Genomic DNA, 24,710 nt, shown 5'->3' with positions numbered 1-24,710 from the left:
ACCATTCTATCTTACTACTTAGCCCATTAATAGCTAGATATCCCCTGTTTGCAGAACTCGCTGCTATGAACCTGGGAGCTGGGTTCGGCACTCTGCTGAATCCTCTGAATCTGAAAGAGTTTGCTAATATTGTGAGTATGTGCCACTGGGCGGAAATAGAGCAGGAAGCCTGGCCTTGGGGTGGGGAAGGGAAATGTAAGTGGGTGGTTAAGATAATGTTAGGAGTGAGCAGATAATGCAGGAGAATTATATCCAGGGTTAGGGTGCAGGGACCCCTGCTGTGAGAAGCATTGCAGCCTGATCCTGAGTCAGGATCATAAGTGGAAGCGACAGCTGCAGAATTAACAGTGCAGGCAGGTAGGGAGCATTGCAACAAATAGCTATGCGGAAATGTTGTACGCTATGTCTCTGTGGCGCAATCGGTTAGCGCGTTCGGCTGTTAACCGAAAGGTTGGTGGTTCGAGCCCACCCAGGGACGCTTGTTTTTAATCTGTCGGTGACTTGCATGTTGTTAGATAAATAAGCAACAGTTCAATTGTATCTTCTTTTTGGCCATACATTCGCTTGGACCCCGATCCATTTCTAAACAGGTCCTTAACCAGCCGTCTTCTCACTTCCTTTTCCATTATTACAACGTTTTTGCAACAAAATATATCCTACCTTTAAACAGAACCAGGAAGAAAATTCTCCCACCAACCACTTGAAAAGCAGAGCTGCTGAAAAGCACAGTTTAAAAAAAAAGATACAATTCCTTTCCTCCCGCTGTTTATTTACCCGTGTGAAGATAAGACAAGTGTTGCAATTTCACACATTCCTTGATAACTGAAAGCACGCGTTTTGAAGGTTTTATTCCAAGTTTCTTTTTCAAATCTGGGGGCGAAACGCGGAAGCGGAAGGGTTTTAGATGTTTGGACAGAGAATGATTTTTAAATGAAATGGATTTTGTTGCAGAACAAATCTTGGAACCTTAAGATGTCTTCAAGGCATCTTTTATTTTAGAAAAAAATAGATTTAATATCTAATACTGGGGGAGGGGGAGAGTGATGAATGTATTCAGTATCAATGATCATTGGGAAGGAAATGTGATGAATGGAGTGTGACAAAAATATATTCAGTATCAATGTTTCCCTGAGTGGATTTGTTGCAATCAGGGGTTCACATTCAAGCTGCTCATGATTCCCAAATAAGTGCATTATTCACAGAGAAACGAAACCAACGTGCAAAGATTATGCATGAATACATTGCTCAGTTTCGCTTGCGAAGGTTACCCGGACATCCGCCGAAATAGCTCAGTTGGGAGAGCGTTAGACTGAAGATCTAAAGGTCCCTGGTTCAATCCCGGGTTTCGGCATAGGTGAATTCGGTATTCATTTTACTTGAAGGGATCATATTTCTAATTTGCGGTGGGCACGGGAGACAAAGTTTCTGAACTGCAATTACGCCCAAAGGCTTCATTTCCCCTTTTGCACTCTTGTGTGAAGGAGCTACACTGGCAGATTGTGTTTGTGTTACCGACCCCGTTATTATTTCAGCTTCAAAGCGAAAACTGCGTGCACTCAGCAGAAAGAGAGACTAAAAGGGGTTACAGAAAAGCGGAGAGATGACATTGGGGGTGGACAAATTGAAGCAAAAAAATATGCACCAACCCCTGCCGAAACCCGGGATTGAACCAGGGACCTTTAGATCTTCAGTCTAACGCTCTCCCAACTGAGCTATTTCGGCTGGCATGTAGGACTCACCCAGAATATGCGATGTGACTTTAGCTTTGAAAAAAGCTGAACACGCAAGTGTTTTTAAGTGATACTTTTGAATATTGAGTGTAACAATGTCTTTGGGAAATATTGCGAGGGGATCGCCATGAGCATTTGGATTGTGGTCGTTTGTATAAGTTGACGTTTGACATAGTGTCAGTACAGAGGTGTGGCAGAGGTAAAGAGAGGCCAGATGGTGCTGGCCTTAATCATCACAAGCACATGAGATAAAGAAATAAATTTGAAATAACTGTAGGAGGAAGAAGGCAAGGAATGTGAGGGGATAAGAGAGCTAGGGAAATATGAGTGAGAAGCAGTAAAATGAGACACACCAGCTCTTGTGCCGAAACCCAGGATTGAACCAGGGACCTTTAGATCTTCAGTCTAACGCTCTCCCAACTGAGCTATTTCGGCTGATGAACATACTGCAAAAAAGAACAAAGAACAGTACAGCACTGGAAACTGGCCCTTCGGCCCTCCAAGCCTGTGCCGCTCATTGGTCCAACTAGACCATTCGTTTGTATCCCTCCATTCCCAGACTGCTCATGTGACTATCCAGGTAAGTCTTAAACGATGTCAGCGTGCCTGCCTCCACCACCATACTTGGCAGTGCCTTCCAGGCCCCCATCACTCTCTGTGTAAAAAACGTCCCTCTGATATCTGAGTTATACCTCGCCCCTCTCACCTTGAGCCCGTGACCCCTCGTGATCGTCACCTCCGACCTGGGAAAAAGCTTCCCACTGTTCACCCTATCTATACCCTTCATAATTTTGTACACCTCCCTCTATTAGGTCTCCCCTCATTCTCCGTCTTTCCAGGGAGAACAAGCCCAGTTTACCCAATCTCTCCTCATAGCTACATCCTGGTAAACCTTCTCTGCACTCTCTCCAAAGCCTCCATGTCTTTCTGGTAGTGCGGCGACCAGAATTGGACGCAGTACTCCAAATGTGGCCTAACCAGCGTTCTATACAGCTGCAACATCAGACTCCAGCTTTTATACTCCATATCCCAAACTATAAAGGCAAGCATACCATATGCCTTCTTCACCACCTTTTCACCTGTGCTGCCACCTTCAAGGATTTGTGGACTTGCACACCTAGGTCCCTCTGTGTTTCTATACTCTTGATGGCTCTGCCATTTATTGTATAACTCCCCCCTACATTAGTTCTTCCAAAATGCATCACTTCGCATTTATCTGGATTAAATTCCATCTGCCATTTCTCCGCCCAATTTTCCAGCCCATCTATATCCTACTGCATTGCCCGACAATGTTCATCGCTATCCTCAAGTCCAGCCATCACTTGCACCAACATGTCCTCCATTCACCTGCTTCTGTTTGTACCAACTCTGCTCTGCATGCAAACATATGGAATAGCAGTTGTCCATTCGGCCCCTCAAGCCACCTCCACCATTTTATAACATGCTGGCTGATGTGTTTGTGTCTCCAATTCCACACCTCCCTTTCTCCCCCCCCCCCCCCCCCCCCCCCCCTCCCACAATACCCTTTGATTCCCTTGCCAAACAAGACTGGAAGACTTAGATTGAGCAAAATGACATATAGCCCGGTGTCTGGGTTAGTGCACACCCTGGAAGCCATGATGTGGAGATGCCGGCGTTGGACTGGGGTTGGACTCCTTCATGAAAGAGCAGCTACTGAAAGCTCGTGGTACCAAATAAACATGTTGGACTTCAACCTGGTGTTGTGAGACTTTTTACTTTTCACACCCTGGAAGGTCCACCTACATCCGACGTGCAACAACTAAACTGCACAGCAATGTTCAAATCAAACCCAAATAAGATAAACGTAAGATTAAACAGACATTTAATATTATTGCAGGTCATTACAGATCTGACAGTGGTCGGAGAATCAGTATTTAGTAAAATTCGCACTGGACTCAAACCCTCAACTTAAATCGAGGCTTCAGCAAACTTGATAACTTATACCAGGGAACCTCTGAGAAGTGTGGGCACCACCTTTGTTCCTGTCTCTGACGAAAGGTAACCGCTTTGTTTACCATCAATGTTAGTTGAGGGCTCAGGCCCGAACCTAATGGGGCAAAACTGATTGAGGGAAATCTGTCTGGATCAGGAAAACATTATCCAGTTAGAAAATGGTTGCTTGTGAGCAGTCCTGTTCAAATGCCCGGAGATTTTCTGAGAAGGGCTAGGAATCATAAGAGGAGCCAAGGTGACCTTACATGTCAACCAGGAAGCAGTCCCATGATTTTGCAAAGCCTGCCCAGTACTGAATGTTTTAAGGGAAAAAGTGGAAATTATGAAAAGGTATCATAAAGCCTGTCCAGTTCGTGGAATGGGCAGCACCAGACATGCCGATTTTAAAGGCAGATTGTTCAATCCATCTTTGCAGGGTCTTGAAACAAATAATTAACCGTTGTTCACAGCCGGATAAATACCTGATTCCCTGGATCAAGGATTGATATCTTCTATGTTTCTATAACAGGATTAGGCTATTGAGTTGGACGATCAGTCATGATCGTGATGAATGATGGAGCAGGCTCGAAGGGCCGAATGGCCTCCTCCTGCTCCTATGTGAAGCTGGCAGGAGGATTCTTTATCTCAAAATGAGACACGAGTCCTCCTTATTTGCAGTTGCAGCTGGATGAGGATTTGAAGAAATATTCCACGATCAATACCCGAAAGGGCCTCGATCAATCCACAAGGCTAAACTTTGGGGTATCGTCAGCCTGCTCAATCTTCCAGAGGACAATGAAGAACATGTTACATGGTTTACCCCAGTTGGTCATGTTTCTGGATGACGTTCTCATTACAGGTAAAACAAAGGCATAACACCTACAGAATCTGGAGCAAGTTCTTAGTCATTTTTCAAGGGCCAGCGGGCACCGAAGAAGAGAGAAATCAGGGAGTCTAAGCTGGAAACATATTGAGGTGTTTCAGGGGTGCAGACAGTCCAGATTCTGACTTTGTACCTGAAGCACTATTAGGAGTGGAACTTGTTTGCAAAAAAAGGGAATCTGATCAAAGAACACCAGCCTCTGAGGACATATTTCACAGTGTATATGTGCATTTTACATCCGATATCTGCAGCCACTGCAAAGTGAAGAGCATGCAAAAGCCACACACTTGTCCATCTGGCTAGTCCACCATCACATTCTCAAGTGCAACGGGTCTGTGGCATTTTGGCTGGAACGCAACTGCGGGCCACAATGAGGTATGTGGAGGCGTGAAACAAAAGCTAACGCTGAAAGGGGATGGAAGAACGCCAGAATATTGAGGGTGGGAATGTCTTTCGAAAATATCCACAGGAGATTGCGATGGGCATCTGGTTTGCCGCAGCTTGCGTCGATTGATGTTTGAAGACACTGCGGGACAAAATGCAGTGCCAAGTAGTAGACAGCACAGAAAGACAGCAAGGGGGTTCTGCCGAAACCCGGGATTGAACCAGGGACCTTTAGATCTTCAGTCTAACACTCTCCCAACTGAGCTATTTCGGCTTGCACTGCTGCAATGCAAAGCTCTTCTCTGTTCCATCTCTCAGCCACTCAGTCCTCTCCTTTGCTATTTCTTGCAAACTTCCTCAACATCTCGCACATTTCATCAAGCAGTGACCTGCAACGTTAAGCCTCTTCCACTCTCCAATCGTGCTGCCTCACCTGCTGCCTATTTCCTGCACCCTCTGCTATTTTACATCAGTCTGTCAGCTGCGCAATCAACGGCTTCCTCGCTCTTCCGCCCGCCTCAGCTCCGATATCTGCAGCCACTGCAAAGTGAAGAGCATGCAAAAGCCACACACTTGTCCATCTGGCTAGTCCACCATCACATTCTCAAGTGCAACGGGTCTGTGGCATTTTGGCTGGAACGCAACTGCGGGCCACAATGAGGTATGTGGAGGCGTGAAACAAAAGCTAACGCTGAAAGGGGATGGAAGAACGCCAGAATATTGAGGGTGGGAATGTCTTTCGAAAATATCCACAGGAGATTGCGATGGGCATCTGGTTTGCCGCAGCTTGCGTCGATTGATGATTGAAGACACTGCGGGACAAAATGCAGTGCCAAGTAGTAGACAGCACAGAAAGACAGCAAGGGGGTTCTGCCGAAACCCGGGATTGAACCAGGGACCTTTAGATCTTCAGTCTAACGCTCTCCCAACTGAGCTATTTCGGCTTGCACTGCTGCAATGCAAAGCTCTTCTCTGTTCCATCTCTCAGCCACTCAGTCCTCTCCTTTGCTATTTCTTGCAAACTTCCTCAACATCTCGCACATTTCATCAAGCAGTGACCTGCAACGTTAAGCCTCTTCCACTCTCCAATCGTGCTGCCTCACCTGCTGCCTATTTCCTGCACCCTCTGCTATTTTACATCAGTCTGTCAGCTGCGCAATCAACGGCTTCCTCGCTCTTCCGCCCGCCTCAGCTCCGATATCTGCAGCCACTGCAAAGTGAAGAGCATGCAAAAGCCACACACTTGTCCATCTGGCTAGTCCACCATCACATTCTCAAGTGCAACGGGTCTGTGGCATTTTGGCTGGAACGCAACTGCGGGCCACAATGAGGTATGTGGAGGCGTGAAACAAAAGCTAACGCTGAAAGGGGATGGAAGAACGCCAGAATATTGAGGGTGGGAATGTCTTTCGAAAATATCCACAGGAGATTGCGATGGGCATCTGGTTTGCCGCAGCTTGCGTCGATTGATGATTGAAGACACTGCGGGACAAAATGCAGTGCCAAGTAGTAGACAGCACAGAAAGACAGCAAGGGGGTTCTGCCGAAACCCGGGATTGAACCAGGGACCTTTAGATCTTCAGTCTAACGCTCTCCCAACTGAGCTATTTCGGCTTGCACTGCTGCAATGCAAAGCTCTTCTCTGTTCCATCTCTCAGCCACTCAGTCCTCTCCTTTGCTATTTCTTGCAAACTTCCTCAACATCTCGCACATTTCATCAAGCAGTGACCTGCAACGTTAAGCCTCTTCCACTCTCCAATCGTGCTGCCTCACCTGCTGCCTATTTCCTGCACCCTCTGCTATTTTACATCAGTCTGTCAGCTGCGCAATCAACGGCTTCCTCGCTCTTCCGCCCGCCTCAGCTCCGATATCTGCAGCCACTGCAAAGTGAAGAGCATGCAAAAGCCACACACTTGTCCATCTGGCTAGTCCACCATCACATTCTCAAGTGCAACGGGTCTGTGGCATTTTGGCTGGAACGCAACTGCGGGCCACAATGAGGTATGTGGAGGCGTGAAACAAAAGCTAACGCTGAAAGGGGATGGGAGAACGCCAGAATATTGAGGGTGGGAATGTCTTTCGAAAATATCCACAGGAGATTGCGATGGGCATCTGGTTTGCCGCAGCTTGCGTCGATTGATGATTGAAGACACTGCGGGACAAAATGCAGTGCCAAGTAGTAGACAGCACAGAAAGCCAGCAAGGGGGTTCTGCCGAAACCCAGGATTGAACCAGGGACCTTTAGATCTTCAGTCTAACGCTCTCCCAACTGAGCTATTTCGGCTTGCACTGCTGCAATGCAAAGCTCTTCTCTGTTCCATCTCTCAGCCACTCAGTCCTCTCCTTTGCTATTTCTTGCAAACTTCCTCAACATCTCGCACATTTCATCAAGCAGTGACCTGCAACGTTAAGCCTCTTCCACTCTCCAATCGTGCTGCCTCACCTGCTGCCTATTTCCTGCACCCTCTGCTATTTTACATCAGTCTGTCAGCTGCGCAATCAACGGCTTCCTCGCTCTTCCGCCCGCCTCAGCTCCGATATCTGCAGCCACTGCAAAGTGAAGAGCATGCAAAAGCCACACACTTGTCCATCTGGCTAGTCCACCATCACATTCTCAAGTGCAACGGGTCTGTGGCATTTTGGCTGGAACGCAACTGCGGGCCACAATGAGGTATGTGGAGGCGTGAAACAAAAGCTAACGCTGAAAGGGGATGGGAGAACGCCAGAATATTGAGGGTGGGAATGTCTTTCGAAAATATCCACAGGAGATTGCGATGGGCATCTGGTTTGCCGCAGCTTGCGTCGATTGATGATTGAAGACACTGCGGGACAAAATGCAGTGCCAAGTAGTAGACAGCACAGAAAGCCAGCAAGGGGGTTCTGCCGAAACCCGGGATTGAACCAGGGACCTTTAGATCTTCAGTCTAACGCTCTCCCAACTGAGCTATTTCGGCTTGCACTGCTGCAATGCAAAGCTCTTCTCTGTTCCATCTCTCAGCCACTCAGTCCTCTCCTTTGCTATTTCTTGCAAACTTCCTCAACATCTCGCACATTTCATCAAGCAGTGACCTGCAACGTTAAGCCTCTTCCACTCTCCAATCGTGCTGCCTCACCTGCTGCCTATTTCCTGCACCCTCTGCTATTTTACATCAGTCTGTCAGCTGCGCAATCAACGGCTTCCTCGCTCTTCCGCCCGCCTCAGCTCCGATATCTGCAGCCACTGCAAAGTGAAGAGCATGCAAAAGCCACACACTTGTCCATCTGGCTAGTCCACCATCACATTCTCAAGTGCAACGGGTCTGTGGCATTTTGGCTGGAACGCAACTGCGGGCCACAATGAGGTATGTGGAGGCGTGAAACAAAAGCTAACGCTGAAAGGGGATGGAAGAACGCCAGAATATTGAGGGTGGGAATGTCTTTCGAAAATATCCACAGGAGATTGCGATGGGCATCTGGTTTGCCGCAGCTTGCGTCGATTGATGATTGAAGACACTGCGGGACAAAATGCAGTGCCAAGTAGTAGACAGCACAGAAAGACAGCAAGGGGGTTCTGCCGAAACCCGGGATTGAACCAGGGACCTTTAGATCTTCAGTCTAACGCTCTCCCAACTGAGCTATTTCGGCTTGCACTGCTGCAATGCAAAGCTCTTCTCTGTTCCATCTCTCAGCCACTCAGTCCTCTCCTTTGCTATTTCTTGCAAACTTCCTCAACATCTCGCACATTTCATCAAGCAGTGACCTGCAACGTTAAGCCTCTTCCACTCTCCAATCGTGCTGCCTCACCTGCTGCCTATTTCCTGCACCCTCTGCTATTTTACATCAGTCTGTCAGCTGCGCAATCAACGGCTTCCTCGCTCTTCCGCCCGCCTCAGCTCCGATATCTGCAGCCACTGCAAAGTGAAGAGCATGCAAAAGCCACACACTTGTCCATCTGGCTAGTCCACCATCACATTCTCAAGTGCAACGGGTCTGTGGCATTTTGGCTGGAACGCAACTGCGGGCCACAATGAGGTATGTGGAGGCGTGAAACAAAAGCTAACGCTGAAAGGGGATGGAAGAACGCCAGAATATTGAGGGTGGGAATGTCTTTCGAAAATATCCACAGGAGATTGCGATGGGCATCTGGTTTGCCGCAGCTTGCGTCGATTGATGATTGAAGACACTGCGGGACAAAATGCAGTGCCAAGTAGTAGACAGCACAGAAAGACAGCAAGGGCGTTCTGCCGAAACCCGGGATTGAACCAGGGACCTTTAGATCTTCAGTCTAACGCTCTCCCAACTGAGCTATTTCGGCTTGCACTGCTGCAATGCAAAGCTCTTCTCTGTTCCATCTCTCAGCCACTCAGTCCTCTCCTTTGCTATTTCTTGCAAACTTCCTCAACATCTCGCACATTTCATCAAGCAGTGACCTGCAACGTTAAGCCTCTTCCACTCTCCAATCGTGCTGCCTCACCTGCTGCCTATTTCCTGCACCCTCTGCTATTTTACATCAGTCTGTCAGCTGCGCAATCAACGGCTTCCTCGCTCTTCCGCCCGCCTCAGCTCCGATATCTGCAGCCACTGCAAAGTGAAGAGCATGCAAAAGCCACACACTTGTCCATCTGGCTAGTCCACCATCACATTCTCAAGTGCAACGGGTCTGTGGCATTTTGGCTGGAACGCAACTGCGGGCCACAATGAGGTATGTGGAGGCGTGAAACAAAAGCTAACGCTGAAAGGGGATGGGAGAACGCCAGAATATTGAGGGTGGGAATGTCTTTCGAAAATATCCACAGGAGATTGCGATGGGCATCTGGTTTGCCACAGCTTGCGTCGATTGATGATTGAAGACACTGCGGGACAAAATGCAGTGCCAAGTAGTAGACAGCACAGAAAGCCAGCAAGGGGGTTCTGCCGAAACCCAGGATTGAACCAGGGACCTTTAGATCTTCAGTCTAACGCTCTCCCAACTGAGCTATTTCGGCTTGCACTGCTGCAATGCAAAGCTCTTCTCTGTTCCATCTCTCAGCCACTCAGTCCTCTCCTTTGCTATTTCTTGCAAACTTCCTCAACATCTCGCACATTTCATCAAGCAGTGACCTGCAACGTTAAGCCTCTTCCACTCTCCAATCGTGCTGCCTCACCTGCTGCCTATTTCCTGCACCCTCTGCTATTTTACATCAGTCTGTCAGCTGCGCAATCAACGGCTTCCTCGCTCTTCCGCCCGCCTCAGCTCCGATATCTGCAGCCACTGCAAAGTGAAGAGCATGCAAAAGCCACACACTTGTCCATCTGGCTAGTCCACCATCACATTCTCAAGTGCAACGGGTCTGTGGCATTTTGGCTGGAACGCAACTGCGGGCCACAATGAGGTATGTGGAGGCGTGAAACAAAAGCTAACGCTGAAAGGGGATGGGAGAACGCCAGAATATTGAGGGTGGGAATGTCTTTCGAAAATATCCACAGGAGATTGCGATGGGCATCTGGTTTGCCGCAGCTTGCGTCGATTGATGATTGAAGACACTGCGGGACAAAATGCAGTGCCAAGTAGTAGACAGCACAGAAAGCCAGCAAGGGGGTTCTGCCGAAACCCGGGATTGAACCAGGGACCTTTAGATCTTCAGTCTAACGCTCTCCCAACTGAGCTATTTCGGCTTGCACTGCTGCAATGCAAAGCTCTTCTCTGTTCCATCTCTCAGCCACTCAGTCCTCTCCTTTGCTATTTCTTGCAAACTTCCTCAACATCTCGCACATTTCATCAAGCAGTGACCTGCAACGTTAAGCCTCTTCCACTCTCCAATCGTGCTGCCTCACCTGCTGCCTATTTCCTGCACCCTCTGCTATTTTACATCAGTCTGTCAGCTGCGCAATCAACGGCTTCCTCGCTCTTCCGCCCGCCTCAGCTCCGATATCTGCAGCCACTGCAAAGTGAAGAGCATGCAAAAGCCACACACTTGTCCATCTGGCTAGTCCACCATCACATTCTCAAGTGCAACGGGTCTGTGGCATTTTGGCTGGAACGCAACTGCGGGCCACAATGAGGTATGTGGAGGCGTGAAACAAAAGCTAACGCTGAAAGGGGATGGAAGAACGCCAGAATATTGAGGGTGGGAATGTCTTTCGAAAATATCCACAGGAGATTGCGATGGGCATCTGGTTTGCCGCAGCTTGCGTCGATTGATGATTGAAGACACTGCGGGACAAAATGCAGTGCCAAGTAGTAGACAGCACAGAAAGACAGCAAGGGGGTTCTGCCGAAACCCGGGATTGAACCAGGGACCTTTAGATCTTCAGTCTAACGCTCTCCCAACTGAGCTATTTCGGCTTGCACTGCTGCAATGCAAAGCTCTTCTCTGTTCCATCTCTCAGCCACTCAGTCCTCTCCTTTGCTATTTCTTGCAAACTTCCTCAACATCTCGCACATTTCATCAAGCAGTGACCTGCAACGTTAAGCCTCTTCCACTCTCCAATCGTGCTGCCTCACCTGCTGCCTATTTCCTGCACCCTCTGCTATTTTACATCAGTCTGTCAGCTGCGCAATCAACGGCTTCCTCGCTCTTCCGCCCGCCTCAGCTCCGATATCTGCAGCCACTGCAAAGTGAAGAGCATGCAAAAGCCACACACTTGTCCATCTGGCTAGTCCACCATCACATTCTCAAGTGCAACGGGTCTGTGGCATTTTGGCTGGAACGCAACTGCGGGCCACAATGAGGTATGTGGAGGCGTGAAACAAAAGCTAACGCTGAAAGGGGATGGGAGAACGCCAGAATATTGAGGGTGGGAATGTCTTTCGAAAATATCCACAGGAGATTGCGATGGGCATCTGGTTTGCCGCAGCTTGCGTCGATTGATGATTGAAGACACTGCGGGACAAAATGCAGTGCCAAGTAGTAGACAGCACAGAAAGCCAGCAAGGGGGTTCTGCCGAAACCCAGGATTGAACCAGGGACCTTTAGATCTTCAGTCTAACGCTCTCCCAACTGAGCTATTTCGGCTTGCACTGCTGCAATGCAAAGCTCTTCTCTGTTCCATCTCTCAGCCACTCAGTCCTCTCCTTTGCTATTTCTTGCAAACTTCCTCAACATCTCGCACATTTCATCAAGCAGTGACCTGCAACGTTAAGCCTCTTCCACTCTCCAATCGTGCTGCCTCACCTGCTGCCTATTTCCTGCACCCTCTGCTATTTTACATCAGTCTGTCAGCTGCGCAATCAACGGCTTCCTCGCTCTTCCGCCCGCCTCAGCTCCGATATCTGCAGCCACTGCAAAGTGAAGAGCATGCAAAAGCCACACACTTGTCCATCTGGCTAGTCCACCATCACATTCTCAAGTGCAACGGGTCTGTGGCATTTTGGCTGGAACGCAACTGCGGGCCACAATGAGGTATGTGGAGGCGTGAAACAAAAGCTAACGCTGAAAGGGGATGGGAGAACGCCAGAATATTGAGGGTGGGAATGTCTTTCGAAAATATCCACAGGAGATTGCGATGGGCATCTGGTTTGCCGCAGCTTGATGATTGAAGACACTGCGGGACAAAATGCAGTGCCAAGTAGTAGACAGCACAGAAAGCCAGCAAGGGGGTTCTGCCGAAACCCAGGATTGAACCAGGGACCTTTAGATCTTCAGTCTAACGCTCTCCCAACTGAGCTATTTCGGCTTGCACTGCTGCAATGCAAAGCTCTTCTCTGTTCCATCTCTCAGCCACTCAGTCCTCTCCTTTGCTATTTCTTGCAAACTTCCTCAACATCTCGCACATTTCATCAAGCAGTGACCTGCAACGTTAAGCCTCTTCCACTCTCCAATCGTGCTGCCTCACCTGCTGCCTATTTCCTGCACCCTCTGCTATTTTACATCAGTCTGTCAGCTGCGCAATCAACGGCTTCCTCGCTCTTCCGCCCGCCTCAGCTCCGATATCTGCAGCCACTGCAAAGTGAAGAGCATGCAAAAGCCACACACTTGTCCATCTGGCTAGTCCACCATCACATTCTCAAGTGCAACGGGTCTGTGGCATTTTGGCTGGAACGCAACTGCGGGCCACAATGAGGTATGTGGAGGCGTGAAACAAAAGCTAACGCTGAAAGGGGATGGGAGAACGCCAGAATATTGAGGGTGGGAATGTCTTTCGAAAATATCCACAGGAGATTGCGATGGGCATCTGGTTTGCCGCAGCTTGCGTCGATTGATGATTGAAGACACTGCGGGACAAAATGCAGTGCCAAGTAGTAGACAGCACAGAAAGACAGCAAGGGGGTTCTGCCGAAACCCGGGATTGAACCAGGGACCTTTAGATCTTCAGTCTAACGCTCTCCCAACTGAGCTATTTCGGCTTGCACTGCTGCAATGCAAAGCTCTTCTCTGTTCCATCTCTCAGCCACTCAGTCCTCTCCTTTGCTATTTCTTGCAAACTTCCTCAACATCTCGCACATTTCATCAAGCAGTGACCTGCAACGTTAAGCCTCTTCCACTCTCCAATCGTGCTGCCTCACCTGCTGCCTATTTCCTGCACCCTCTGCTATTTTACATCAGTCTGTCAGCTGCGCAATCAACGGCTTCCTCGCTCTTCCGCCCGCCTCAGCTCCGATATCTGCAGCCACTGCAAAGTGAAGAGCATGCAAAAGCCACACACTTGTCCATCTGGCTAGTCCACCATCACATTCTCAAGTGCAACGGGTCTGTGGCATTTTGGCTGGAACGCAACTGCGGGCCACAATGAGGTATGTGGAGGCGTGAAACAAAAGCTAACGCTGAAAGGGGATGGAAGAACGCCAGAATATTGAGGGTGGGAATGTCTTTCGAAAATATCCACAGGAGATTGCGATGGGCATCTGGTTTGCCGCAGCTTGCGTCGATTGATGATTGAAGACACTGCGGGACAAAATGCAGTGCCAAGTAGTAGACAGCACAGAAAGACAGCAAGGGGGTTCTGCCGAAACCCGGGATTGAACCAGGGACCTTTAGATCTTCAGTCTAACGCTCTCCCAACTGAGCTATTTCGGCTTGCACTGCTGCAATGCAAAGCTCTTCTCTGTTCCATCTCTCAGCCACTCAGTCCTCTCCTTTGCTATTTCTTGCAAACTTCCTCAACATCTCGCACATTTCATCAAGCAGTGACCTGCAACGTTAAGCCTCTTCCACTCTCCAATCGTGCTGCCTCACCTGCTGCCTATTTCCTGCACCCTCTGCTATTTTACATCAGTCTGTCAGCTGCGCAATCAACGGCTTCCTCGCTCTTCCGCCCGCCTCAGCTCCGATATCTGCAGCCACTGCAAAGTGAAGAGCATGCAAAAGCCACACACTTGTCCATCTGGCTAGTCCACCATCACATTCTCAAGTGCAACGGGTCTGTGGCATTTTGGCTGGAACGCAACTGCGGGCCACAATGAGGTATGTGGAGGCGTGAAACAAAAGCTAACGCTGAAAGGGGATGGGAGAACGCCAGAATATTGAGGGTGGGAATGTCTTTCGAAAATATCCACAGGAGATTGCGATGGGCATCTGGTTTGCCGCAGCTTGCGTCGATTGATGATTGAAGACACTGCGGGACAAAATGCAGTGCCAAGTAGTAGACAGCAAGGGGGTTCTGCCGAAACCCGGGATTGAACCAGGGACCTTTAGATCTTCAGTCTAACGCTCTCCCAACTGAGCAATTTCGGCTTGCACTGCTGCAATGCAAAGCTCTTCTCTGTTCCATCTCTCAGCCACTCAGTCCTCTCCTTTGCTATTTCTTGCAAACTTCCTCAACATCTCGCACATTTCATCAAGCAGTGACCTGCAACGTTAAGCCTCTTCCACTCTCCAATCGTGCTGCCTCACCTGCTGCCTATTTCCTGCACCCTCTGCTATTTTACATCAGTCTGTCAGCTGCGCAATCAACGGCTTCCTCGCTCTTCCGCCCGCCTCAGCTCCGATATCTGCAGCCACTGCAAAGTGAAGAGCATGCAAAAGCCACACACTTGTCCATCTGGCTAGTCCACCATCACATTCTCAAGTGCAACGGGTCTGTGGCATTTTGGCTGGAACGCAACTGCGGGCCACAATGAGGTATGTGGAGGCGTGAAACAAAAGCTAACGCTGAAAGGGGATGGGAGAACGCCAGAATATTGAGGGTGGGAATGTCTTTCGAAAATATCCACAGGAGATTGCGATGGGCATCTGGTTTGCCGCAGCTTGCGTCGATTGATGATTGAAGACACTGCGGGACAAAATGCAGTGCCAAGTAGTAGACAGCACAGAAAGACAGCAAGGGGGTTCTGCCGAAACCTGGGATTGAACCAGGGACCTTTAGATCTTCAGTCTAACGCTCTCCCAACTGAGCTATTTCGGCTTGCACTGCTGCAATGCAAAGCTCTTCTCTGTTCCATCTCTCAGCCACTCAGTCCTCTCCTTTGCTATTTCTTGCAAACTTCCTCAACATCTCGCACATTTCATCAAGCAGTGACCTGCAACGTTAAGCCTCTTCCACTCTCCAATCGTGCTGCCTCACCTGCTGCCTATTTCCTGCACCCTCTGCTATTTTACATCAGTCTGTCAGCTGCGCAATCAACGGCTTCCTCGCTCTTCCGCCCGCCTCAGCTCCGATATCTGCAGCCACTGCAAAGTGAAGAGCATGCAAAAGCCACACACTTGTCCATCTGGCTAGTCCACCATCACATTCTCAAGTGCAACGGGTCTGTGGCATTTTGGCTGGAACGCAACTGCGGGCCACAATGAGGTATGTGGAGGCGTGAAACAAAAGCTAACGCTGAAAGGGGATGGAAGAACGCCAGAATATTGAGGGTGGGAATGTCTTTCGAAAATATCCACAGGAGATTGCGATGGGCATCTGGTTTGCCGCAGCTTGCGTCGATTGATGATTGAAGACACTGCGGGACAAAATGCAGTGCCAAGTAGTAGACAGCACAGAAAGACAGCAAGGGGGTTCTGCCGAAACCCGGGATTGAACCAGGGACCTTTAGATCTTCAGTCTAACGCTCTCCCAACTGAGCTATTTCGGCTTGCACTGCTGCAATGCAAAGCTCTTCTCTGTTCCATCTCTCAGCCACTCAGTCCTCTCCTTTGCTATTTCTTGCAAACTTCCTCAACATCTCGCACATTTCATCAAGCAGTGACCTGCAACGTTAAGCCTCTTCCACTCTCCAATCGTGCTGCCTCACCTGCTGCCTATTTCCTGCACCCTCTGCTATTTTACATCAGTCTGTCAGCTGCGCAATCAACGGCTTCCTCGCTCTTCCGCCCGCCTCAGCTCCGATATCTGCAGCCACTGCAAAGTGAAGAGCATGCAAAAGCCACACACTTGTCCATCTGGCTAGTCCACCATCACATTCTCAAGTGCAACGGGTCTGTGGCATTTTGGCTGGAACGCAACTGCGGGCCACAATGAGGTATGTGGAGGCGTGAAACAAAAGCTAACGCTGAAAGGGGATGGAAGAACGCCAGAATATTGAGGGTGGGAATGTCTTTCGAAAATATCCACAGGAGATTGCGATGGGCATCTGGTTTGCCGCAGCTTGCGTCGATTGATGATTGAAGACACTGCGGGACAAAATGCAGTGCCAAGTAGTAGACAGCACAGAAAGACAGCAAGGGGGTTCTGCCGAAACCCGGGATTGAACCAGGGACCTTTAGATCTTCAGTCTAACGCTCTCCCAACTGAGCTATTTCGGCTTGCACTGCTGCAATGCAAAGCTCTTCTCTGTTCCATCTCTCAGCCACTCAGTCCTCTCCTTTGCTATTTCTTGCAAACTTCCTCAACATCTCGCACATTTCATCAAGCAGTGACCTGCAACGTTAAGCCTCTTCCACTCTCCAATCGTGCTGCCTCACCTGCTGCCTATTTCCTGCACCCTCTGCTATTTTACATCAGTCTGTCAGCTGCGCAATCAACGGCTTCCTCGCTCTTCCGCCCGCCTCAGCTCCGATATCTGCAGCCACTGCAAAGTGAAGAGCATGCAAAAGCCACACACTTGTCCATCTGGCTAGTCCACCATCACATTCTCAAGTGCAACGGGTCTGTGGCATTTTGGCTGGAACGCAACTGCGGGCCACAATGAGGTATGTGGAGGCGTGAAACAAAAGCTAACGCTGAAAGGGGATGGGAGAACGCCAGAATATTGAGGGTGGGAATGTCTTTCGAAAATATCCACAGGAGATTGCGATGGGCATCTGGTTTGCCGCAGCTTGCGTCGATTGATGATTGAAGACACTGCGGGACAAAATGCAGTGCCAAGTAGTAGACAGCACAGAAAGACAGCAAGGGGGTTCTGCCGAAACCCGGGATTGAACCAGGGACCTTTAGATCTTCAGTCTAACGCTCTCCCAACTGAGCTATTTCGGCTTGCACTGCTGCAATGCAAAGCTCTTCTCTGTTCCATCTCTCAGCCACTCAGTCCTCTCCTTTGCTATTTCTTGCAAACTTCCTCAACATCTCGCACATTTCATCAAGCAGTGACCTGCAACGTTAAGCCTCTTCCACTCTCCAATCGTGCTGCCTCACCTGCTGCCTATTTCCTGCACCCTCTGCTATTTTACATCAGTCTGTCAGCTGCGCAATCAACGGCTTCCTCGCTCTTCCGCCCGCCTCAGCTCCGATATCTGCAGCCACTGCAAAGTGAAGAGCATGCAAAAGCCACACACTTGTCCATCTGGCTAGTCCACCATCACATTCTCAAGTGCAACGGGTCTGTGGCATTTTGGCTGGAACGCAACTGCGGGCCACAATGAGGTATGTGGAGGCGTGAAACAAAAGCTAACGCTGAAAGGGGATGGAAGAACGCCAGAATATTGAGGGTGGGAATGTCTTTCGAAAATATCCACAGGAGATTGCGATGGGCATCTGGTTTGCCGCAGCTTGCGTCGATTGATGATTGAAGACACTGCGGGACAAAATGCAGTGCCAAGTAGTAGACAGCACAGAAAGACAGCAAGGGGGTTCTGCCGAAACCCGGGATTGAACCAGGGACCTTTAGATCTTCAGTCTAACGCTCTCCCAACTGAGCTATTTCGGCTTGCACTGCTGCAATGCAAAGCTCTTCTCTGTTCCATCTCTCAGCCACTCAGTCCTCTCCTTTGCTATTTCTTGCAAACTTCCTCAACATCTCGCACATTTCATCAAGCAGTGACCTGCAACGTTAAGCCTCTTCCACTCTCCAATCGTGCTGCCTCACCTGCTGCCTATTTCCTGCACCCTCTGCTATTTTACATCAGTCTGTCAGCTGCGCAATCAACGGCTTCCTCGCTCTTCCGCCCGCCTCAGCTCCGATATCTGCAGCCACTGCAAAGTGAAGAGCATGCAAAAGCCACACACTTGTCCATCTGGCTAGTCCACCATCACATTCTCAAGTGCAACGGGTCTGTGGCATTTTGGCTGGAACGCAACTGCGGGCCACAATGAGGTATGTGGAGGCGTGAAACAAAAGCTAACGCTGAAAGGGGATGGAAGAACGCCAGAATATTGAGGGTGGGAATGTCTTTCGAAAATATCCACAGGAGATTGCGATGGGCATCTGGTTTGCCGCAGCTTGCGTCGATTGATGATTGAAGACACTGCGGGACAAAATGCAGTGCCAAGTAGTAGACAGCACAGAAAGACAGCAAGGGGGTTCTGCCGAAACCCGGGATTGAACCAGGGACCTTTAGATCTTCAGTCTAACGCTCTCCCAACTGAGCTATTTCGGCTTGCACTGCTGCAATGCAAAGCTCTTCTCTGTTCCATCTCTCAGCCACTCAGTCCTCTCCTTTGCTATTTCTTGCAAACTTCCTCAACATCTCGCACATTTCATCAAGCAGTGACCTGCAACGTTAAGCCTCTTCCACTCTCCAATCGTGCTGCCTCACCTGCTGCCTATTTCCTGCACCCTCTGCTATTTTACATCAGTCTGTCAGCTGCGCAATCAACGGCTTCCTCGCTCTTCCGCCCGCCTCAGCTCCGATATCTGCAGCCACTGCAAAGTGAAGAGCATGCAAAAGCCACACACTTGTCCATCTGGCTAGTCCACCATCACATTCTCAAGTGCAACGGGTCTGTGGCATTTTGGCTGGAACGCAACTGCGGGCCACAATGAGGTATGTGGAGGCGTGAAACAAAAGCTAACGCTGAAAGGGGATGGAAGAACGCCAGAATATTGAGGGTGGGAATGTCTTTCGAAAATATCCACAGGAGATTGCGATGGGCATCTGGTTTGCCGCAGCTTGCGTCGATTGATGATTGAAGACACTGCGGGACAAAATGCAGTGCCAAGTAGTAGACAGCACAGAAAGACAGCAAGGGGGTTCTGCCGAAACCCGGGATTGAACCAGGGACCTTTAGATCTTCAGTCTAACGCTCTCCCAACTGAGCTATTTCGGCTTGCACTGCTGCAATGCAAAGCTCTTCTCTGTTCCATCTCTCAGCCACTCAGTCCTCTCCTTTGCTATTTCTTGCAAACTTCCTCAACATCTCGCACATTTCATCAAGCAGTGACCTGCAACGTTAAGCCTCTTCCACTCTCCAATCGTGCTGCCTCACCTGCTGCCTATTTCCTGCACCCTCTGCTATTTTACATCAGTCTGTCAGCTGCGCAATCAACGGCTTCCTCGCTCTTCCGCCCGCCTCAGCTCCGATATCTGCAGCCACTGCAAAGTGAAGAGCATGCAAAAGCCACACACTTGTCCATCTGGCTAGTCCACCATCACATTCTCAAGTGCAACGGGTCTGTGGCATTTTGGCTGGAACGCAACTGCGGGCCACAATGAGGTATGTGGAGGCGTGAAACAAAAGCTAACGCTGAAAGGGGATGGAAGAACGCCAGAATATTGAGGGTGGGAATGTCTTTCGAAAATATCCACAGGAGATTGCGATGGGCATCTGGTTTGCCGCAGCTTGCGTCGATTGATGATTGAAGACACTGCGGGACAAAATGCAGTGCCAAGTAGTAGACAGCACAGAAAGACAGCAAGGGGGTTCTGCCGAAACCCGGGATTGAACCAGGGACCTTTAGATCTTCAGTCTAACGCTCTCCCAACTGAGCTATTTCGGCTTGCACTGCTGCAATGCAAAGCTCTTCTCTGTTCCATCTCTCAGCCACTCAGTCCTCTCCTTTGCTATTTCTTGCAAACTTCCTCAACATCTCGCACATTTCATCAAGCAGTGACCTGCAACGTTAAGCCTCTTCCACTCTCCAATCGTGCTGCCTCACCTGCTGCCTATTTCCTGCACCCTCTGCTATTTTACATCAGTCTGTCAGCTGCGCAATCAACGGCTTCCTCGCTCTTCCGCCCGCCTCAGCTCCGATATCTGCAGCCACTGCAAAGTGAAGAGCATGCAAAAGCCACACACTTGTCCATCTGGCTAGTCCACCATCACATTCTCAAGTGCAACGGGTCTGTGGCATTTTGGCTGGAACGCAACTGCGGGCCACAATGAGGTATGTGGAGGCGTGAAACAAAAGCTAACGCTGAAAGGGGATGGGAGAACGCCAGAATATTGAGGGTGGGAATGTCTTTCGAAAATATCCACAGGAGATTGCGATGGGCATCTGGTTTGCCGCAGCTTGCGTCGATTGATGATTGAAGACACTGCGGGACAAAATGCAGTGCCAAGTAGTAGACAGCAAGGGGGTTCTGCCGAAACCCGGGATTGAACCAGGGACCTTTAGATCTTCAGTCTAACGCTCTCCCAACTGAGCAATTTCGGCTTGCACTGCTGCAATGCAAAGCTCTTCTCTGTTCCATCTCTCAGCCACTCAGTCCTCTCCTTTGCTATTTCTTGCAAACTTCCTCAACATCTCGCACATTTCATCAAGCAGTGACCTGCAACGTTAAGCCTCTTCCACTCTCCAATCGTGCTGCCTCACCTGCTGCCTATTTCCTGCACCCTCTGCTATTTTACATCAGTCTGTCAGCTGCGCAATCAACGGCTTCCTCGCTCTTCCGCCCGCCTCAGCTCCGATATCTGCAGCCACTGCAAAGTGAAGAGCATGCAAAAGCCACACACTTGTCCATCTGGCTAGTCCACCATCACATTCTCAAGTGCAACGGGTCTGTGGCATTTTGGCTGGAACGCAACTGCGGGCCACAATGAGGTATGTGGAGGCGTGAAACAAAAGCTAACGCTGAAAGGGGATGGGAGAACGCCAGAATATTGAGGGTGGGAATGTCTTTCGAAAATATCCACAGGAGATTGCGATGGGCATCTGGTTTGCCGCAGCTTGCGTCGATTGATGATTGAAGACACTGCGGGACAAAATGCAGTGCCAAGTAGTAGACAGCACAGAAAGACAGCAAGGGGGTTCTGCCGAAACCTGGGATTGAACCAGGGACCTTTAGATCTTCAGTCTAACGCTCTCCCAACTGAGCTATTTCGGCTTGCACTGCTGCAATGCAAAGCTCTTCTCTGTTCCATCTCTCAGCCACTCAGTCCTCTCCTTTGCTATTTCTTGCAAACTTCCTCAACATCTCGCACATTTCATCAAGCAGTGACCTGCAACGTTAAGCCTCTTCCACTCTCCAATCGTGCTGCCTCACCTGCTGCCTATTTCCTGCACCCTCTGCTATTTTACATCAGTCTGTCAGCTGCGCAATCAACGGCTTCCTCGCTCTTCCGCCCGCCTCAGCTCCGATATCTGCAGCCACTGCAAAGTGAAGAGCATGCAAAAGCCACACACTTGTCCATCTGGCTAGTCCACCATCACATTCTCAAGTGCAACGGGTCTGTGGCATTTTGGCTGGAACGCAACTGCGGGCCACAATGAGGTATGTGGAGGCGTGAAACAAAAGCTAACGCTGAAAGGGGATGGAAGAACGCCAGAATATTGAGGGTGGGAATGTCTTTCGAAAATATCCACAGGAGATTGCGATGGGCATCTGGTTTGCCGCAGCTTGCGTCGATTGATGATTGAAGACACTGCGGGACAAAATGCAGTGCCAAGTAGTAGACAGCACAGAAAGACAGCAAGGGGGTTCTGCCGAAACCCGGGATTGAACCAGGGACCTTTAGATCTTCAGTCTAACGCTCTCCCAACTGAGCTATTTCGGCTTGCACTGCTGCAATGCAAAGCTCTTCTCTGTTCCATCTCTCAGCCACTCAGTCCTCTCCTTTGCTATTTCTTGCAAACTTCCTCAACATCTCGCACATTTCATCAAGCAGTGACCTGCAACGTTAAGCCTCTTCCACTCTCCAATCGTGCTGCCTCACCTGCTGCCTATTTCCTGCACCCTCTGCTATTTTACATCAGTCTGTCAGCTGCGCAATCAACGGCTTCCTCGCTCTTCCGCCCGCCTCAGCTCCGATATCTGCAGCCACTGCAAAGTGAAGAGCATGCAAAAGCCACACACTTGTCCATCTGGCTAGTCCACCATCACATTCTCAAGTGCAACGGGTCTGTGGCATTTTGGCTGGAACGCAACTGCGGGCCACAATGAGGTATGTGGAGGCGTGAAACAAAAGCTAACGCTGAAAGGGGATGGAAGAACGCCAGAATATTGAGGGTGGGAATGTCTTTCGAAAATATCCACAGGAGATTGCGATGGGCATCTGGTTTGCCGCAGCTTGCGTCGATTGATGATTGAAGACACTGCGGGACAAAATGCAGTGCCAAGTAGTAGACAGCACAGAAAGACAGCAAGGGGGTTCTGCCGAAACCCGGGATTGAACCAGGGACCTTTAGATCTTCAGTCTAACGCTCTCCCAACTGAGCTATTTCGGCTTGCACTGCTGCAATGCAAAGCTCTTCTCTGTTCCATCTCTCAGCCACTCAGTCCTCTCCTTTGCTATTTCTTGCAAACTTCCTCAACATCTCGCACATTTCATCAAGCAGTGACCTGCAACGTTAAGCCTCTTCCACTCTCCAATCGTGCTGCCTCACCTGCTGCCTATTTCCTGCACCCTCTGCTATTTTACATCAGTCTGTCAGCTGCGCAATCAACGGCTTCCTCGCTCTTCCGCCCGCCTCAGCTCCGATATCTGCAGCCACTGCAAAGTGAAGAGCATGCAAAAGCCACACACTTGTCCATCTGGCTAGTCCACCATCACATTCTCAAGTGCAACGGGTCTGTGGCATTTTGGCTGGAACGCAACTGCGGGCCACAATGAGGTATGTGGAGGCGTGAAACAAAAGCTAACGCTGAAAGGGGATGGGAGAACGCCAGAATATTGAGGGTGGGAATGTCTTTCGAAAATATCCACAGGAGATTGCGATGGGCATCTGGTTTGCCGCAGCTTGCGTCGATTGATGATTGAAGACACTGCGGGACAAAATGCAGTGCCAAGTAGTAGACAGCACAGAAAGACAGCAAGGGGGTTCTGCCGAAACCCGGGATTGAACCAGGGACCTTTAGATCTTCAGTCTAACGCTCTCCCAACTGAGCTATTTCGGCTTGCACTGCTGCAATGCAAAGCTCTTCTCTGTTCCATCTCTCAGCCACTCAGTCCTCTCCTTTGCTATTTCTTGCAAACTTCCTCAACATCTCGCACATTTCATCAAGCAGTGACCTGCAACGTTAAGCCTCTTCCACTCTCCAATCGTGCTGCCTCACCTGCTGCCTATTTCCTGCACCCTCTGCTATTTTACATCAGTCTGTCAGCTGCGCAATCAACGGCTTCCTCGCTCTTCCGCCCGCCTCAGCTCCGATATCTGCAGCCACTGCAAAGTGAAGAGCATGCAAAAGCCACACACTTGTCCATCTGGCTAGTCCACCATCACATTCTCAAGTGCAACGGGTCTGTGGCATTTTGGCTGGAACGCAACTGCGGGCCACAATGAGGTATGTGGAGGCGTGAAACAAAAGCTAACGCTGAAAGGGGATGGGAGAACGCCAGAATATTGAGGGTGGGAATGTCTTTCGAAAATATCCACAGGAGATTGCGATGGGCATCTGGTTTGCCGCAGCTTGCGTCGATTGATGATTGAAGACACTGCGGGACAAAATGCAGTGCCAAGTAGTAGACAGCACAGAAAGACAGCACAGAAAGACAGCAAGGGGGTTCTGCCGAAACCCGGGATTGAACCAGGGACCTTTAGATCTTCAGTCTAACGCTCTCCCAACTGAGCTATTTCGGCTTGCACTGCTGCAATGCAAAGCTCTTCTCTGTTCCATCTCTCAGCCACTCAGTCCTCTCCTTTGCTCTTTCTTGCAAACTTCCTCAACATCTCGCACATTTCATCAAGCAGTGACCTGCAACGTTAAGCCTCTTCCACTCTCCAATCGTGCTGCCTCACCTGCTGCCTATTTCCTGCACCCTCTGCTATTTTACATCAGTCTGTCAGCTGCGCAATCAACGGCTTCCTCGCTCTTCCGCCCGCCTCAGCTCCGATATCTGCAGCCACTGCAAAGTGAAGAGCATGCAAAAGCCACACACTTGTCCATCTGGCTAGTCCACCATCACATTCTCAAGTGCAACGGGTCTGTGGCATTTTGGCTGGAACGCAACTGCGGGCCACAATGAGGTATGTGGAGGCGTGAAACAAAAGCTAACGCTGAAAGGGGATGGGAGAACGCCAGAATATTGAGGGTGGGAATGTCTTTCGAAAATATCCACAGGAGATTGCGATGGGCATCTGGTTTGCCGCAGCTTGCGTCGATTGATGATTGAAGACACTGCGGGACAAAATGCAGTGCCAAGTAGTAGACAGCACAGAAAGACAGCAAGGGGGTTCTGCCGAAACCCGGGATTGAACCAGGGACCTTTAGATCTTCAGTCTAACGCTCTCCCAACTGAGCTATTTCGGCTTGCACTGCTGCAATGCAAAGCTCTTCTCTGTTCCATCTCTCAGCCACTCAGTCCTCTCCTTTGCTATTTCTTGCAAA

At 49.8% G+C, this 24,710-nt stretch overlaps 34 non-coding genes across 34 annotated transcripts; 2 read left to right on the top strand and 32 right to left on the bottom strand.

The window, feature by feature from the left end:
* Positions 1-404: 404 nt before the first annotated feature.
* Positions 405-478, top strand: trnan-guu (transfer RNA asparagine (anticodon GUU)). Its single transcript has one exon. It is a non-coding gene; the product is annotated as a tRNA-Asn (tRNA).
* Positions 479-1,278: 800 nt separating this feature from the next.
* Positions 1,279-1,351, top strand: trnaf-gaa (transfer RNA phenylalanine (anticodon GAA)). The gene has a single exon. It is a non-coding gene; the product is annotated as a tRNA-Phe (tRNA).
* A 298-nt stretch (positions 1,352-1,649) lies between these two features.
* trnaf-gaa (transfer RNA phenylalanine (anticodon GAA)) lies at positions 1,650-1,722 on the bottom strand. Its single transcript has one exon. It is a non-coding gene; the product is annotated as a tRNA-Phe (tRNA).
* A 370-nt stretch (positions 1,723-2,092) lies between these two features.
* On the bottom strand, positions 2,093-2,165 carry trnaf-gaa (transfer RNA phenylalanine (anticodon GAA)). The gene has a single exon. It is a non-coding gene; the product is annotated as a tRNA-Phe (tRNA).
* A 2,986-nt stretch (positions 2,166-5,151) lies between these two features.
* trnaf-gaa (transfer RNA phenylalanine (anticodon GAA)) lies at positions 5,152-5,224 on the bottom strand. Its single transcript has one exon. It is a non-coding gene; the product is annotated as a tRNA-Phe (tRNA).
* A 597-nt stretch (positions 5,225-5,821) lies between these two features.
* trnaf-gaa (transfer RNA phenylalanine (anticodon GAA)) lies at positions 5,822-5,894 on the bottom strand. The gene has a single exon. It is a non-coding gene; the product is annotated as a tRNA-Phe (tRNA).
* Positions 5,895-6,491: 597 nt separating this feature from the next.
* trnaf-gaa (transfer RNA phenylalanine (anticodon GAA)) lies at positions 6,492-6,564 on the bottom strand. Its single transcript has one exon. It is a non-coding gene; the product is annotated as a tRNA-Phe (tRNA).
* Positions 6,565-7,161: 597 nt separating this feature from the next.
* trnaf-gaa (transfer RNA phenylalanine (anticodon GAA)) lies at positions 7,162-7,234 on the bottom strand. The gene has a single exon. It is a non-coding gene; the product is annotated as a tRNA-Phe (tRNA).
* A 597-nt stretch (positions 7,235-7,831) lies between these two features.
* Positions 7,832-7,904, bottom strand: trnaf-gaa (transfer RNA phenylalanine (anticodon GAA)). Its single transcript has one exon. It is a non-coding gene; the product is annotated as a tRNA-Phe (tRNA).
* Positions 7,905-8,501: 597 nt separating this feature from the next.
* On the bottom strand, positions 8,502-8,574 carry trnaf-gaa (transfer RNA phenylalanine (anticodon GAA)). Its single transcript has one exon. It is a non-coding gene; the product is annotated as a tRNA-Phe (tRNA).
* A 597-nt stretch (positions 8,575-9,171) lies between these two features.
* On the bottom strand, positions 9,172-9,244 carry trnaf-gaa (transfer RNA phenylalanine (anticodon GAA)). The gene has a single exon. It is a non-coding gene; the product is annotated as a tRNA-Phe (tRNA).
* A 597-nt stretch (positions 9,245-9,841) lies between these two features.
* Positions 9,842-9,914, bottom strand: trnaf-gaa (transfer RNA phenylalanine (anticodon GAA)). Its single transcript has one exon. It is a non-coding gene; the product is annotated as a tRNA-Phe (tRNA).
* A 597-nt stretch (positions 9,915-10,511) lies between these two features.
* Positions 10,512-10,584, bottom strand: trnaf-gaa (transfer RNA phenylalanine (anticodon GAA)). Its single transcript has one exon. It is a non-coding gene; the product is annotated as a tRNA-Phe (tRNA).
* A 597-nt stretch (positions 10,585-11,181) lies between these two features.
* Positions 11,182-11,254, bottom strand: trnaf-gaa (transfer RNA phenylalanine (anticodon GAA)). Its single transcript has one exon. It is a non-coding gene; the product is annotated as a tRNA-Phe (tRNA).
* A 597-nt stretch (positions 11,255-11,851) lies between these two features.
* Positions 11,852-11,924, bottom strand: trnaf-gaa (transfer RNA phenylalanine (anticodon GAA)). Its single transcript has one exon. It is a non-coding gene; the product is annotated as a tRNA-Phe (tRNA).
* Positions 11,925-12,512: 588 nt separating this feature from the next.
* trnaf-gaa (transfer RNA phenylalanine (anticodon GAA)) lies at positions 12,513-12,585 on the bottom strand. The gene has a single exon. It is a non-coding gene; the product is annotated as a tRNA-Phe (tRNA).
* Positions 12,586-13,182: 597 nt separating this feature from the next.
* Positions 13,183-13,255, bottom strand: trnaf-gaa (transfer RNA phenylalanine (anticodon GAA)). Its single transcript has one exon. It is a non-coding gene; the product is annotated as a tRNA-Phe (tRNA).
* Positions 13,256-13,852: 597 nt separating this feature from the next.
* Positions 13,853-13,925, bottom strand: trnaf-gaa (transfer RNA phenylalanine (anticodon GAA)). Its single transcript has one exon. It is a non-coding gene; the product is annotated as a tRNA-Phe (tRNA).
* Positions 13,926-14,509: 584 nt separating this feature from the next.
* On the bottom strand, positions 14,510-14,582 carry trnaf-gaa (transfer RNA phenylalanine (anticodon GAA)). Its single transcript has one exon. It is a non-coding gene; the product is annotated as a tRNA-Phe (tRNA).
* A 597-nt stretch (positions 14,583-15,179) lies between these two features.
* On the bottom strand, positions 15,180-15,252 carry trnaf-gaa (transfer RNA phenylalanine (anticodon GAA)). Its single transcript has one exon. It is a non-coding gene; the product is annotated as a tRNA-Phe (tRNA).
* Positions 15,253-15,849: 597 nt separating this feature from the next.
* On the bottom strand, positions 15,850-15,922 carry trnaf-gaa (transfer RNA phenylalanine (anticodon GAA)). The gene has a single exon. It is a non-coding gene; the product is annotated as a tRNA-Phe (tRNA).
* A 597-nt stretch (positions 15,923-16,519) lies between these two features.
* On the bottom strand, positions 16,520-16,592 carry trnaf-gaa (transfer RNA phenylalanine (anticodon GAA)). Its single transcript has one exon. It is a non-coding gene; the product is annotated as a tRNA-Phe (tRNA).
* A 597-nt stretch (positions 16,593-17,189) lies between these two features.
* trnaf-gaa (transfer RNA phenylalanine (anticodon GAA)) lies at positions 17,190-17,262 on the bottom strand. Its single transcript has one exon. It is a non-coding gene; the product is annotated as a tRNA-Phe (tRNA).
* A 597-nt stretch (positions 17,263-17,859) lies between these two features.
* On the bottom strand, positions 17,860-17,932 carry trnaf-gaa (transfer RNA phenylalanine (anticodon GAA)). The gene has a single exon. It is a non-coding gene; the product is annotated as a tRNA-Phe (tRNA).
* Positions 17,933-18,529: 597 nt separating this feature from the next.
* On the bottom strand, positions 18,530-18,602 carry trnaf-gaa (transfer RNA phenylalanine (anticodon GAA)). The gene has a single exon. It is a non-coding gene; the product is annotated as a tRNA-Phe (tRNA).
* A 597-nt stretch (positions 18,603-19,199) lies between these two features.
* trnaf-gaa (transfer RNA phenylalanine (anticodon GAA)) lies at positions 19,200-19,272 on the bottom strand. The gene has a single exon. It is a non-coding gene; the product is annotated as a tRNA-Phe (tRNA).
* A 597-nt stretch (positions 19,273-19,869) lies between these two features.
* trnaf-gaa (transfer RNA phenylalanine (anticodon GAA)) lies at positions 19,870-19,942 on the bottom strand. The gene has a single exon. It is a non-coding gene; the product is annotated as a tRNA-Phe (tRNA).
* A 584-nt stretch (positions 19,943-20,526) lies between these two features.
* On the bottom strand, positions 20,527-20,599 carry trnaf-gaa (transfer RNA phenylalanine (anticodon GAA)). The gene has a single exon. It is a non-coding gene; the product is annotated as a tRNA-Phe (tRNA).
* Positions 20,600-21,196: 597 nt separating this feature from the next.
* Positions 21,197-21,269, bottom strand: trnaf-gaa (transfer RNA phenylalanine (anticodon GAA)). Its single transcript has one exon. It is a non-coding gene; the product is annotated as a tRNA-Phe (tRNA).
* A 597-nt stretch (positions 21,270-21,866) lies between these two features.
* Positions 21,867-21,939, bottom strand: trnaf-gaa (transfer RNA phenylalanine (anticodon GAA)). The gene has a single exon. It is a non-coding gene; the product is annotated as a tRNA-Phe (tRNA).
* Positions 21,940-22,536: 597 nt separating this feature from the next.
* trnaf-gaa (transfer RNA phenylalanine (anticodon GAA)) lies at positions 22,537-22,609 on the bottom strand. The gene has a single exon. It is a non-coding gene; the product is annotated as a tRNA-Phe (tRNA).
* A 597-nt stretch (positions 22,610-23,206) lies between these two features.
* Positions 23,207-23,279, bottom strand: trnaf-gaa (transfer RNA phenylalanine (anticodon GAA)). The gene has a single exon. It is a non-coding gene; the product is annotated as a tRNA-Phe (tRNA).
* Positions 23,280-23,889: 610 nt separating this feature from the next.
* Positions 23,890-23,962, bottom strand: trnaf-gaa (transfer RNA phenylalanine (anticodon GAA)). The gene has a single exon. It is a non-coding gene; the product is annotated as a tRNA-Phe (tRNA).
* Positions 23,963-24,559: 597 nt separating this feature from the next.
* On the bottom strand, positions 24,560-24,632 carry trnaf-gaa (transfer RNA phenylalanine (anticodon GAA)). The gene has a single exon. It is a non-coding gene; the product is annotated as a tRNA-Phe (tRNA).
* Between the last annotated feature and the right edge of the window lie 78 nt (positions 24,633-24,710).

The sequence above is a fragment of the Mustelus asterias genome, chromosome 3 (assembly GCF_964213995.1).
Source record: "Mustelus asterias chromosome 3, sMusAst1.hap1.1, whole genome shotgun sequence".
NCBI lineage: Eukaryota > Metazoa > Chordata > Chondrichthyes > Carcharhiniformes > Triakidae > Mustelus > Mustelus asterias.
The sequence above is the reverse complement of the archived record's forward strand: the minus strand, read 5'-3'. Positions and strand labels throughout refer to the sequence as shown.